The following is a 15,895-nucleotide window of genomic DNA, read 5'->3' as shown; positions in this document are numbered from 1 at the left end:
GCTTTCAATGTGTCCCATAGATTCCGATATGTTGTGTCTGTGTTTTCATTTATCTCTAAGAATTTTTTAATTTCCTCCTTGATGTCTTCTATAACCCATTGATCATTCAGTAACCTATTGTTCATTCTCCAAGTGATGTATGCTTTTTCCTTCCTTCTTTTATCGTTGATTTTCAGTTTCATTCCATTATGATCAGATAAGATGCATGGTATTATCTCTACTCCTTTATATTGTCTAAGAGTTGCCCTGTGACATAATATGTGATCTATTTTTGAGAAGGATCCATGTGCTGCTGAGAAAAAAGTGTAACTGCTTGATGTTGGGTAGTATATTCTATATATGTCAATTAAGTCTAGGTTATTAATTGTGTTATGGAGTTCTATAGTTTCCTTATTCAACTTTTGTTTGGAAGATCTGTCCATTGGTGAGAGAGGTGTGTTGAAGTCTCCCATGATTATTGTATGGTGGTCTATTAGACTCTTGAACTTGAGAAGAGTTTGATGAACATATCTGCACCATTGTTAGGGGCATATATATTTATGATTGTTATGTCTTGTTGGTGTATGGTTCCCTTGAGCAGTATGTAGTGTCCCTCTTTATCCCTTTTGATTAACTTGGGCTTGAAATCTATTTTATTTGATATGAGTATGGACACACCTGCTTGTTTCCAAAGTCCATATGAGTGATATGATTTTTCCCAACCTTTCACCTTCAGCCTATGTATGTCTTTTCCTATCAAATGCGTCTCCTGTAGGCAGCATATTGTTGGGTCTTGTTTTGTGATCCATTCTACTAGCCTGTGTCTCTTAATTGGTGAGTTTAAGCCATTAACTTTTAGGGTTATTATTGAGATATGGGTTGTTCTTCCAGCCATATTTGTTTATTTATGTTACTAAACATGGTTTGTTTTCCTCTTTGATTATTTTTCCCCCCTTTACTGTCCTACCTCCCACTGTTGGTTTTCATTGTTATTTTCCATTTCCTCTTACTGTAATGTTTTGCCAAGGATGTTTTGAAGAGATGGTTTTCTAGCTGCAAATTCTTTTAACTTTTGTTTATCGTGGAAGGTTTTAATTTCATCTTCCATCCTGAAGCTTAATTTCACTGGATACACAGTTCTTGGTTGGCACCCATTTTCTTTCAGTGTTTGAAATAAGTTGTTCCAGGATCTTCTAGCTTTCAGAGTCTGTGTTGAAAGATCAGCTGTTATCCTGATTGGCTTACCCCTAAAAGTAATCTGCTTCCTTTCTCTTGTAGCTTTTAAAATTCTCTCCTTATTCTGTATGTTGGGCATCTTCATTATAATGTGTCTAGGTGTGGATCTCTTATGATTTTGCACATTCGGCGTCCTATAGGCTTCTAGGATTTGGGATTCTGTCTCATTCTTCAAGTCTGGGAAGTTTTCTCATATTATTTCATTGAATAGATTGCTCATTCCTTTTGTTTGAAACTCTGTCCCTTCCTGTATCCCAATGACTCTTAAATTTGGTCTCTTGATGTTATCCCATATTTCTTGGATGTTCTGCTCATGGTTTCTTAACAGTCTTGCTGAGCTGTCTATGTTCTTTTCAAGTTGAAATACTTTATCTTCATTGTCTGATGTTCTATCTTCTAAGTGTTCTACTCTGCTGGTAGTATTCTCAATTGAGTTTTTAAGTTGGTTTATTGCTTCCTGCATTTCTAGGATTTCTGTTTGTTTGTTTTTTATAACCTCTATCTCCCTGTATAGTTGATCTTTTGCTTCTTGGATTTGTTTATGTAATTCATTGTTGAAGTGATCTTTCATTGTCTGATTTTGCTGTCTGATGTCTTCCTTGAGACTCCAGATCATCTGAAGCATGTATATCCTGAATTCTTTATCTGACATTCCATCTGCTGCAGCTATTACCTCTTCTAACGTTGAGTTGACCTGCATTGCTTGTGGTCCTTTCTTTCCTTGTCTCTTCATACTGTTCGCGTTTCTTTCTGCTTGGTGAAACTGTTGTGCTATTGAATTTTCCCCCTATATATTTATATTGGTCTTGTATAGTTGCAAAGTCTCCCTCGCAGGCGCGGGCGGCGGCTCTGCCCCTCCTCCAATTGGGGCAATGTGCCTACCATGCCGGCAGGCCGCTAGGCTTGTTCTGTCGGTGGTCGCAGTTCTGCCTACTTTGCAGGCGCAGGCAGCGGCACTGCCCCTCTGCAGGCCTCTGGGGCTGTTCTGCCAGTGGGTCGCAGGTCCGCCTACCTTGCAGGCGCGGGGGGGTGCGGCTCTACCCTTCTGCAGGCCACTGGGCCTGTTCTGTCTGTCAGTTGCAGGTCTGGCCTGTTCTGTGTGTGATCACAGTTCCATCTACCTTGCCGGTGTGGGGGGAGGGGGCGGCTCTGCCTCTCAGCAGGCCGCTGCTCCTCTTCTGCCGGTGGGTCGCAGGCCCGCCTACCTTGCAGGAGTGGTTGGCAGCTCTGCCCGTCCGCGGGCCACTGGGGCTTTTCTGTCGGTGGTCACAGTTCCGCCTACCTGGCAGGCGCGGGGGGTGGGGGGCGGCTCTGCTCCTCAGCAGGCCGCTGGGCCTGTTCTGTGGGTGGTCACAGTTCCGTCTACCTTGCCGGCGCAGGGGGAGGGGGCAGCTCTGCCTCTCAGCAGGCCGCTGCTCCTCTTCTGCCGGTGGGTCGCAGGCCCACCTACCTTGCAGGAGTGGTTGGCAGCTCTAGATTTCCTTTTCTATCACACTTCTAAAATGGCTTTTATGAAAGTGACTGATGACCTCCTTATCTGCTCAATCTGATGTACTCTTTCCAATCCTTTGGCACCCATTCCTGGATTGCTCATCCAGCTCAAGACCCCTCTTTATACTTTGACTATGAACTTCTGAGCCCTTGGAAGGGCCTGTGGGGCCTTTACACTCCATGCTTTATATTCAGTCTTGGTTTAGCTCTTATAGTTCTAACATAGGGTTGTCTACATTCCTCATGATGGTACCAAGGGTCTAGGCAACTGGGTATCTTTCTAGGTGAAAGTGTGGAGTCAAGGTAGGCAAAAGTCTGAGATGCAGCCTGTAATTTCAGTGTCTCAGAATGCTGAGGCAGGAAGATTGCAAGTTTGAAACCAGCCTTAGCAACTTAGGGAGGCCCTAAGCAACTCAGTGAGACCTGTCTCTAAATATAAAATGAAAAGGCCTGAGGATATGACTCAGTGGTTAAGCGCCCCTAGGTTCAACCCCCAGTATCAAAAACAAAACAAAACAAGACAAAAGGTTTGAGATGCAAGATACGGATTAGAACAAGACCATGATAATTTCATTGAGGCAGTTCCCGAGGCAAAGGCAGTTTTCTGGTGGCTTCTTTGTTTTGCTTCTTGATGACTATATTTCACAGGAAGCAGGAAATTTTGTAATTCATAGGTTGCTATACTTTTTTTGGCTATAAACACTATAGACTAATGGTTTGAGATTGGTTTGGTGGCTGAGACATTTTACAGGCAGGGGGAAGGGAGAGGATTTGGGTTTAGAGGAACTGGGTTCAGTGTTTGTTTTGGGTTGACTTAAAGACAACAAAGAAATGTGGCCTTTCTTGCACAGTTATTTGTTAGCTGAGATTCACACCTGTTTCTTATTAAAAATGTCCAACAAATGGTACCTTTTTATATGGAGAATAATTATCTAGCTCCCTGAATCTGCCACAGGCAGCTGTTGAAGCAGCTATAGCTTGGTGCACCAGATTCCAAAGGTGGGCCTGCCCACTTCTTACTGCAGGGCCAGCTGAGAAAGAAAGATTGTTGTACAGACAAGGTCAACTTGTAGCATTATTTGACCTAAAGAGCGGCACCTGAGAGACTTGAGATTTTATAATGGGTAGAGGCTGAAGAAAAGACATTTGGCTCTTAAAGCACTGAAATAAATTTATTCTAAGCAATGTTTTAGTCCAAATGCATCAACTAATGCAAGAGCAAAATTTGAAACTTCAGCTCATTATTGTTCTGGTTGTGGCAGCGTGATTTTCCCTGAGGCCTTTTAATTCTTTCTTTGGAGGCCTCTATATTAACTCGGAATCTTTGATGTGTTTTCAAATATTGGCTTAAAGCATCACGGGTTGTTATTTTATTTAAGTGAATGAATCGGCTGTCTGAATGTATCCTATTTCATATACCAATGCATATTTTCATACAAATAAGACAAAATTCCATAGGAAGGTGTTCATGACATAAGGTGTCACAGGAAGGTCATTCATATTTATTGATTCTCTGAGTTCTGGTTTCCTGATTACATTATCATTAAAATAGTTTTGTTTATATCATTACTTTGTTAGTAGTGGGAGTAAATGTCCCAAAGCATTCCTTTTATTATTTCCATCATTCCCTATATCACACACAAACAGACTTTAAAAAGAAAACCCTGCTGATGTGAATATATAGCAAGAATTTTTGCAGCTTTAATTATCCCAGTGATAAAAGATCCTCTTGCATGCTTTCATTTTACTCATCTTTGTCTTTTGTCTTCCAAATCTCCATCTGCTGCACCTTCTGAGCCTTTATCATATTGTAAATGACCTTCCCTTACCTTCAGGCAATCCCAGAATTGAAATCCAGATGATACTTTAGAGATTTAATATTCAAAGTGTGGACCATTTTGCCCCATCTCTGTTAATGACTGAATCTTGAACTCTATTTTTTTTTAGTACTGGGCACTAACCCAGGGCTGCTCTAACATGGATCCTCACTCCCAGTCCTTTTTTCTTTCTTTTTTAAAAGTTAAGACAAGATCTCACTAAGATAATAAGGCTGGCCTCAAACTTGTGATCCTCCTGCCTCATCTGCTAGAGTAGCTGGGATTACAGGCATGTCCAATAGCAATTGTCAAATGGTACGAGGACAGCACTTCTCCATTTTAGACAAAACAAACACTTTGAGTTGTTAGTGCCCATGTGGTACAGCAACCTGATGATAGCATTTTATTTGTTGCATTAAATCTATCTTTCAAAGACATAGTGCCAAAATTACTGTGAGTGGGATATCCTGACAGAATTGGTGGAAAAATTTTCAAATTTTATCAATGTCTTTGAAGTCTCAGCTTTCTGCTGTCATGTAGGGGGCCAAGAAAAATTCATTTACTAACATGTTGATATACCACATGTATTCCACCAAATGGGAATAATGGTATTGTACAATTATACTGTCTTCAGTTGTGCAATAGTGAGACATCCTGTTTAAATTTTTAGCTCTTTTCTTCCTCCTTCACTCTCTTCCTTTTATCTCTTCCTTTTTTCTCTCCCACTTACTTGCTTTCCTTCCTGTGTCTCTTTCCCTCCCTCCCTGTATTACTCACCTTTGCATTTCTGTAACAAAATACCTGAGGCAATCAACTTAAAAAGAAGAAAGGTTCACTTTGGCTTACAGTTTTGGAGGTTTCAGTCCATGATTAGTTTGTTCCATTACTTTTGAGTCTGCAGTGAAGCAACACATCATGATGGGGAGCACATGATGGAACAAGTTGCTTACCTCGTGGCAGCCAAGGAAGCAAAGAGAAACAGAAGGTAGTGTCCCAGTATTACTCCCTTTCCAGGGCATGCCTCCATCTGGCCAGAAAACTTTCAACTAGCTCCTATCTTCTAAAGATTCTATGTGGGCATTCTGATGAGGTAACTGTCCCTTAAATTAGCCAAGTGGACTGTCCCTTGAATTAGCCAAATGGAAGTTCTGTCTTTGTTACCAGCTTTTTTGAGGTACAATTTACACACTATAACATTCATTCATTTTAAGCGTGCAATTTACTGATTTTAGTAAATTTATGGAGTGTGCAACCAACACTACAATCCTGTTTTAGAACATTTCCATGACCCCCAACACACCTGCACTGGCTGAATATTTGAAATCTATTTTTACCTATTTTCTCTTGTTATAAAAACAATACAAAGTTACTTTAGATAATTTAGAAAACATATAAGAACAGGAAAGAAGAAAACAAAAACCTATCTTCATTCCACAATCTATAGATAACCACTGCTATTTTGGTATATTTAATCCTTCTCTCTTCCTCTTTATTCCTCTAAACCTACTATTTAAGGGATGCTGAGAAGCTGATTAGATCTAGGGACCTAGCAGCTACATATTAATAACTTAAAAATATCAGGAGGACTTCTTTTTGTATTACTGATATTAAAAAATTTGAATGGATTTTTGACTGTTGAACTACCATATTAGATATTTATGTGCAAAGGTAAGAAGTCAATTAAGGCAATGTATAGGCCATTGTATACTGGGATTGAAATATGGTTTTACTGGGATTGGAAGTGTGGGTTTGAGGTGAGGGTGGTGAAGGAGGGGAGGGGATTTAGTGATAGCTGCTTTCAGGCCTCATGGAGGTGGATATTGGGCTGTGGGATTCCCCATCCCTACCTGGAAATCGACAGTTTCTGTGTGGTATTACAAAGAATCTGGTTAAACTGTCACCCATGGCATCTTGGGATTCAGACCTTATGTCCACTGAGGCTGAAGCTTTGGGGGAATTGGCAGGAAAACAAGTGAAGGTGCTGGAATATACTGGTGACTTTTTGTGGTCTCTGGTAGTTTTTACAAGAAAGAAAAGCGTCACAACTTGAGGATATTTGAAGGCTTTACTGTTAGCAGTCCTTTGGCTTACAACCAGTAATCCAAGTTTTCTGACAGAAAGTCAAGAAATCATGACCCATGCAGATCTAGAAAAGGTGAATTTTCTTTGAGAGGCTAAAATGAAAACAAAGTAGGTAATAATATTGGGGCCTGGGGAAACCTTCACATTCTTGCTTCTGTCTCTCTTGGAATCTTCCATATGTTCCCTGACTAACAAAGGTATAGAATGTACAGCTTGAGGATATATACAGAGTAGCTGTGCCTCCTGGGTCCTCTTATTATTTTGCATTTGTCTGAATCAGATGTCAAGATGGCAGTCATTAAGCTGAAGGTTGGAGGCTAGGCAAAGCACTGAGATTGGTTACTGAAAGATGGTAATTCTTAAATTAGTGTCTGAATTCATATACTATGACTTGACAAAATCTCTGACTTTAGTTCTTGGCTTACAGAATTGACTGAATATAAGCAAAACTCATCAAGCTTTTAAGCAAGTTGCATGTTAAGAGAAACCCTAAGTCCAATGGGCAAAGGTCTATGATCTCCTGTTTAACTAAAAAATGTTATTTTTAGGCCCCTAAACCTGCAACAGAGGGGATTAAGTTGCTAATATGTGCAGCCCCATAATAAGACATCCCCCATCTCAAGTGTAGAGGTGGTAAACAATGACCAAGGGAGCTTCTCCCAAAGAAGAAAACCAGATGCAGCTGGGGTTTTGGGGGAGATTTTTGTTGTTGTTGAATATCCTGACAAGAAGGATGTATTCTTGCTCTTTATATTGTGTTTCCCCATTTTTTTCTTTCTTCAAGCAGGAGTTGTTTTTCTAATAGTGATCTGTTTTTCTGCCGTCCCCAAGTTTTGTACACTGGGTCTACTTACTGTTGGTAGTAAACTAGCCCATCCATAGACTTCCAGAAAATAAGAAACCACATTTAGACTTGTATTGGAGACATCGGCCAGGTATCTTGAGTAAAATAAGTTAATCACAGTTAGCATTGGGGTAGGAGGTAGCATTTGGGAAGCGGGTAGGTACAATTTTGGCAGTTCATGAAACTAAACAGTTCCATAATAGTTCAAAGGATACATCTAAAAAACTTTAAGTATGGAAAGAAAGGTGTATATATGTTATGAAATCAAGGGGTAGACTGTAGGTCTGATAACATTGTTTGATAGAAATGTGACTGAAACTATAATTCCTTTACTGTACTTTTCCATTAATTATTAATGAATTCCCTTTTGGTCTGCGTTTGAGTTGATTTTATTATCACATGTACCAAAAATATATCTGTCTAATCAATATTATCACATAGTCTCAAGTGCAGATAATACATAGGGGCAAATGGTGTTAGCAAATAAGAAAGTAGACATATTTGTAAGTAAATCAATTTATTTTCTAGAATATAGTTACTTTCTACTAAAGTTGTTCTTTGAAAAGAGGGAATATTTCCTGCTTTGTTTGTATCCAGGCTTCTGTTAAATTGATTCACGGATAGTGTATCTTTCAGATTTTAGTCAATGGCCATGACTATATGTGGACTTTGAACACAAGAGGATCAGATAGTTAAGGTATTTAAAAATTATACTTTCATTATTAGTGGATATATTTAGAGGTTAGAATCTAGTCTTTGTGGTTATTTGCTGCTGAACATAGTAGATTATCAGATTAAATCCTTGGCTAAAGAAATTATACAAATAATTTCCTAAACTATAAACCATGTCTATGCGATTCACAAATGTCTAAAGATAACTGGAAGATGTATTAATACCAAGAGAAAGATAATTACTTTCACTCATAATTAAACTAATGTTTCCTTGTAAGTCATTACAAGGAAACATTAGTCCAATCATTAAAGACTTTGTTCCACAGTGCGATGGTCTGGATGTGGTTTGTCTCCCAAGAATTCATGTGTTGGAAGCTTGTTTTTCAGTGTGGTGATGTTGAGAAATGGTGGATCCTTTAAGAGGTGGGGTCTAGTGAGAGGTGGCGAGGTTCATTAAAGGTACTGCCTTTTGTTGCAGCCCTCTCATCTCTTAGCCATGGCCATTAATTCAGAAATTGGACGAGGATTGATGGGGAATGAAGAAAAGACAGACAGACACACATAGAGAATAAAAGGTGGGGCCAGGTGGTTCAGCCAATCCCTGATGGGGGAAGACTGACCCAGAGCTAGCTCAGCATGTTTGTTATATAGGTTTCATCAAAAGGTTATTTGTAGGAAAGTTTCAGCAAAGCAGGCAATCTGAAGGATACAGAACTGGTGAGACATTAGGGTCATCTTATTTTGCTCAGAATTCTCTATTCCTGGGAGTTGGTGTCTGAACTCAAGGCTTCGACTGATAACTACTGTGTGCCTTTGCAAGTAGCCTCCCTGGGCCAGTGTCACCATAGCAACTGGGCCATCTCAGTCTGCACTTTGCACAGGCAGTTTTCAGTGCAAATGCAGCCATGAGGGAGTCAGAAGGGCAATGATTCAAACCATAACTCTCCACAGCCTTTGGAAAGGATTAATATAATTTTCCAGGGATCCCAGTTAGTTCCCACAAGAGCAGGTTGTTATAAAAAGATCAAGCCTCACTCCTGATTCTCTCTGGCTTTCTGTCTTGCCATGTGATCTCTTCTTGCATGCATTCCTGCTACAGTGTTGTGACATAGTCAGAAGGTCCTCAGTACATCCAGTAGATGATGGTGCCATACTTTTGAACTACCAACAGTGTGAGCTAAATAGACCTCTTTTTGAGTTCTTTGTATACTCTGGATATTAGGGCTCTATCTGAAGTGTGAGGAGTAAAGATTTGTTCCCAGGATGTAGGCTCTCTATTTACCTCTCTTATTGTTTCTTTTGCTGAGAAAAAACTTTTTAGTTTGAGTAAGTCCCATTTGTTGATTCTGGTTATTAACTTTTGTGCTATGGGTGTCCTATTGAGGAATTTGGAGCCCGACCCCACCGTATGTAGATCGTAGCCAACTTTTTCTTCTATCAGACGGTGTGTCTCTGATTTGATATCAAGCTCCTTGATCCATTTTGAATTAACTTTTGTGCATGGCGAGAGAAAGGGATTCAGTTTCATTTTGTTGCATATGGATTTCCAGTTTTCCCAGCACCATTTGTTGAAGATGCTATCCTTCCTCCATTGCATGCTTTTAGACCCTTTATCAAATATAAGATAGTAAGAGAACAAACAACCCAATCAACAAATGGGCCAAGGACCTGAACAGACACTTCTCAGAGGAGGACATACAATCAATCAACAAGTACATGAAAAAATGCTCACCATCTCTAGCAGTCAGAGAAATGCAAATCAAAACCACCCTAAGATACCATCTCACTCCAGTTAGATTGGCAGCCATTATGAAGTCAAACAACAACAAGTGCTGGCGAGGATGTGGGGAAAAGGGTACACTTGTACATTGCTGGTGGGACTGCAAATTGGTGCAGCCAATTTGGAAAGCAGTATGGAGATTCCTTGGAAAGCTGGGAATGGAGCCACCATTTGACCCAGCTATTCCCCTTCTCGGTCTATTCCCTAAAGACCTAAAAAGAGCATGCTACAGGGACACTGCTACATCGATGTTCATAGCAGCACAATTCACAATAGCTAGACTGTGGAACCAACCTAGATGCCCTTCAATGGATGAATGGATAAAAAAAATGTGGCATTTATACACAATGGAGTATTACTCTGCATTAAAAAATGACAAAATCATAGAATTTGCAGGGAAATGGATGGCATTAGAGCAGATTATGCTAAGTGAAGCTAGCCAATCCCTAAAAAACAAATGCCAAATGTCTTCTTTGATATAAGGAGAGTAACTAAGAACAGAGTAGGGTCGAAGAGCATGAGAAGAAGATTAATATTAAACAGGGATGAGAGGTGGGAGGGAAAGGGAGAGAGAAGGGAAAAAGCATGGAAACGGAAGGAGACCCTCAGAGTTATACAAAAGTACATACAAGAGGAAGTGAGGGGAAGGGGAAAAATAATACAAGGGGGACAAACGAATGTCAGTAGAGGGGGCAGAGAGAGAAGAGGGGAGGGGAGGGGAGGGGGGGGTGATAGTAGAGGATAGGAAAGGCAGCAGAATACAACAGACACTAGTATGGCAATATGTAAATCAATGGATGTGTAACTGATGTGATTCTGCAATCTGTATATGGGGTAAAAATGGGAGCTCATAACCCACTTGAATCAAATTGTGAAATATGATATATCAAGAACTATGTAATGTTTTGAACAGCCAACAATAAAAAATTAAAATAAATAAATAAATAAATAGACCTCTTTTTAAAATAAAGTAATTAGCCTCAGATATTTTGTTAGAGAGATGGAAAATGGCTAAAACACACACTACAGATCATTTCAATGCAAGTGAAATCTGAAATAAAAAAAAAATAGGTTATTTAGCCTGTACACTAAAATTCATTATTAATAGCATTATTTTCAAAGAGTTTCTCCAGTACTTTGTCTGATATTTCCCCCATGTTCCAGAATTTTGTTATTGCTTTCCCTTGTTGACAGTTTTAGTGTCATTGGGGAAATAAACAATTTGTCATTTTAAGTTGGATGATACCATTATATATTTAAAGTGCCATATTTAAGTCCACAATAAATGAAAACAGTTATTTTTGTGGGGAGGAAGATGGTGGGGTTTTAAAAATAAACTAATTCTATGTATTTAATTTATTTTTCTGTCTTTCTTTTTTTGGTGCTGGGGATTGAACCCAGGGCCTTGCACATGGTAAGGCCTGGGTTCTACTGAACTACACTACCAGTCCAAGATTGGACTTTTGATAAATTTAGATGAAAGTATTTTATCCAGCACATGTGAAATACATACAATTCTTAATTTTTAATGGATTTTTGTTTTCTTTTATTTCCTGTTAGTTTTGTAATGCATATTTAATTTGAAAATTCTGAGGTTATTTTGACTGAAATACAAGGAAGCAGGATCTCCTCAAACATTGTTGTGATTGTTAGGATAATCTTTGTGGTACCACAGCTGGTCACTACCATTACTTATGACTTCATATCAGTAGAGTTCTCATCTTAGCTGTATATTTGTATGTTATTTCAAATTCCTTTTATATTGATTTTTGTTTTAGTGAATTAATTTCATTATTGTTCGTTCATGCCATGATAAAAATATTGCCTGTGGTGCTGGAGGAAGCCTTGGTTTTAGTGGACAACACATCTTATCAAATTCTGTAGTCATTTATTGTCCGCCATCTTGCAAATACAAGCTCCTGCATTAGAAATATCACTATGAAGATGAAAACCACATCCTCTGCATCTAAAATTTAGTAGAAAGGCTAAGATAAAATGTACAGGTAATTAAAGTGATGCAGAAAATAGCAAATTACTTACCATTACATAAAGTGCTTACTTTGTGCTAATTGCTTTTTTTTTTTTTTTTTTTGGTACTAGGGATTGATCCCAGGGGCACTTAACAATTGAGCCACATCCCCAGCTCTAATTGCGCTTTTAAGCACTTTAAAAATAGTTAATCAATTAAAACCTTAAACTATGATTATTTTCTCCATTTTCATATGGAAAAAATAAGGCACATAGCAATTTTTCCAAGTAACAAGTGGCAGATCTGTTTTTTGTTTGTGAGTGAAACATAGGGCCTTGCACATGCAAACACATCAGTGAGCTATATCCCCAGTAGAAGGCTGATTTTAATTTAATTATTTATTTTGAGACAGGCCAGACTCAGCTTGTGATCCTCTTGCTTTAGCCTCCCAAGTAATTGGGATTACAGGCATGTGCTACCAAACCTGGCCAAATCTGGGATTTGATTCACTTGTTCTAAGAAGTCAAATTGCAGAAATGGCATGCTATACTTATGTTAAGTCAAGTTCTATGTGCCTACTCAAATGAGCAAGTGAATCTGTGTACTCATGCATGCCTGTGCATGGAACAGAAGGGGACTTAAAAGAGAATATGGCATTTAAGCTACCTTTCTAGTTTCATGAACTTCTATGTTCAACTCATTACATCTTGATCTTTTCTTAACATCCCAATTATACTCTGCATGAAACACTTCAAAACTCCTAAATCTCTGGTTTCTCCCATTAGCTATCTAAATTTAATCAGGTCAGAACTTTATGAGTGTGGACCAAAAAGCCTTTGCAAAATTCCCAGGGAGAAGAGAACGTACATTATGCTCTTTAAAAGGTTATAGGGTTTCAGACAGAACAGACCGAAAGTCACTGAGTCTATGTCCACACATTACAGAGTTGATTTTATGATGGGAATTATTAGGACAGTTCATTACTGTGTTCAATTGACACAGTTCATCACTTTGGTTCTGATTTTTGAGATTGGCTGAGTAAAGATAGTGTAGAAAATGTCTCAGCAAAAGAAACAACCTGTGAGGTGAATAGAGAGCCTAAATCTTGGGAGCAAATCTTTACCCCTCACACATCAGATAGAGCACTAATCTCTAGGGAATATAAAGACCTAAAAAAGCTAAGCACCAAATAAATAAATAAATAAATGACCCAATCAATAAATGGGCCAAGGACCTGAACAGACATTTCTCAGAATATGATATGCAACCAATCAACAAATATATGAAAAAAATGTTCAACATCTCTAGCAATTAGAGAATTGCAAATCAAAACTACTCTAAGATTTCATCTCAATCCAGTCACAATGGCATCTATTAAGAACACAAAGAACAATAAGTGTTGGCGAGGATGTGGGGAAAAATGTACACTCATACATTGCTGGTGGGACTGCAAATTGGTGCAGCCAATATGGAAATCAGTATGGAGATTTCTTGGAAAATTGGAAATGGAACCACCATTTGATCCAGCTATTCCTCTCCTCAATCTATACCCAAAGTACTTTTTTTTAATTGGTTGTTCAAAACATTACAAAGCTCTTGACATATCATATTTCATACATTAGATTCAAGTGGGTTATGAACTCCCATTTTTACCCCAATTACAGATTGCAGAATCACATCGGTTATACATCCACATTTTTACATGATGCCATATTCATGACTGTTGTATTCTGCTACCTTTTCTATCTATTATCCCCCCTCCCCTCCCCTCCCATCTTCTCTCTCTACCCCATCTACTACAATTCATTTCTCTCCTTGTTTTTTTCCCCATTCCCCTCACAACCTCTTATATGTAATTTTGTGTAACAATGAGGGTCTCCTTCCATTTCCATGCAATATCCCTTTTCTCTCCCTTTCCCTCCCACCTCATGTCTCTGTTTAATGTTAGTCTTTTCCTCCTGCTCTTCCTCCCTGCTCTGTGCTTAGTTGCTCTCATTATATCAAAGAAGACATTTGGCATTTGTTTTTTAGGGATTGGCTAGCTTCACTTAGCATAATCTGCTCTAATGCCATCCATTTCCCTGCAAATTCCATGATTTTGTCATTTTTTAGTGCTGTGTAATACTCCATTGTGTATAAATGCCATATTTTTTTTTATCCATTCATCTATTGAAGGGCATCTGGGTTGCTTTCACAGTCTAGCTATTGTGAATTGTGCTGCTATGAACATCGATGTGGCAGTATCCCTGTAGCACACTCTTTTAAGGTCTTCAGGGAATAGTCCAAGAAGGGCAATAGCTGGGTCAAATGGTGGTTCCATTCCCAGCTTTCCCAGGAATCTCCATACTGCTTTCCAAATTGGCCACACCAATTTGCAGTCCCACCAGCAATGTATAAGAGTACCCTTTTCCCCACATCCTCGCCAGCACTTGTTGTTGTTTGACTTCATAATGGCTGCCAATCTTACTGGAGTGAGATGGTATCTTAGGGTGGTTTTGATTTGCATTTCTCTGACTGCTAGAGATGGTGAGCATTTTTTCATGTACTTGTTGATTGATTGGATGTCCTCCTCTGAGAAGTGTCTGTTCAGGTCTTTGGCCCATTTGTTGATTGGGTTATTTGTTTTCTTATTGTTTAATTTTTTGAGTTCTTTGTATACTCTGGATATTAGGGCTCTATCTGAAGTGTGAGGAGTAAAAATTTGTTCCCAGGATGTAGGCTCCCTATTTACCTCTCTTATTGTTTCTCTTGCTGAGAAAAAACTTTTTAGTTTGAGTAAGTCCCATTTGTTGATTCTAGTTATTAACTTTTGTGCTATGGGTGTCCTATTAAGGAATTTGGAGCCTGCCCCAACAATATGTAGAACGGAGCCAACTTTTTCTTCTATCAGACGGCGTGTCTCTGATTTGATATCAAGCTCTTTGATCCATTTTGAGTTAACTTTGTGCATGGCAAGAGAAAGGGATTCAGTTTCATTTTGTTGCATATGGATTTCCAGTTTTCCCAGCACCATTTGTTGAAGATACTATCCTTCCTCCATTGCATGCTTTTAGCCCCTTTATCAAATATGAGAAAGTTGTAATTTTGTGGATTGGTCTCTGTGTCCTCTATTCTGTACCATTGGTCCACCCACCTGTTTTGGTACCAGTATCATGCTGTTTTTGTTACTATTGCTCTGTAGTATAGTTCGAAATCTGGTATCGCTATACCACCTGACTCACACTTCCTGCTTAGAATTGCTTTTGCTATTCTGGGTCTCTTGTTTTTCCATATGAATTTCATAATTGCTTTCTCTATTTCTACAAGAAATGCCGTTGGGATTTTGATTGGCATTGCATTAAACCTATAGAGAACTTTGGTAATATCGCCATTTTGATGATGTTAGTTCTGCCTATCCATGAACAGGGTATATTTTTCCATCTTCTAAGGTCTTCTTCTATTTCTCTCTTTAGGGTTCTGTGGTTTTTGTTGTATAAATCTTTCACCTCTTTTGTTAGGTTGATTCCCAAGTATTTTATTTTTTTTTGAGGATATTATGAATGGGGTGGTTGTCCTCATTTCCATTTCAGAAGATTTGTCGCTGATATACAGGAATGCCTTTGATTTATGCATGTTGATTTTATATCCTGCCACTTTGCTGAATTCATTTATTAACTCTAGTAGTTTCTTTGTAGACCCTTTTGGGTCTGTTAGATATAGTATCATATCATCCGCAAATAGTGATAATTTCAAGTTCTTCTTTTCCTATTTTTATGCCTTTAATTTCTTTCGTCTGTCTAATTGTTCTGGCCAGTGTTTTGAGAACTATATTGAATAGAAGTGGTGATAGAGGGCATCCCTGTCTTGTTCCAGATTTTAGAGGGAATGCCTTCAGTTTTTCTCCATTCAGAATAATGCTAGCCTGAGGCTTAGCATATATAGCTTTTACAATATTGAGGTAAGTTCCTGTTATCCCTAGTTTTTCTAGTATTTTGAACATAAAGGGATGTTGTACTTTGTCGAATGCTTTTTCTGCATCTATCGAG

This window comes from Marmota flaviventris, chromosome X (assembly GCF_047511675.1).
Source record: "Marmota flaviventris isolate mMarFla1 chromosome X, mMarFla1.hap1, whole genome shotgun sequence".
NCBI lineage: Eukaryota > Metazoa > Chordata > Mammalia > Rodentia > Sciuridae > Marmota > Marmota flaviventris.
The sequence above is the reverse complement of the archived record's forward strand: the minus strand, read 5'-3'. Positions refer to the sequence as shown.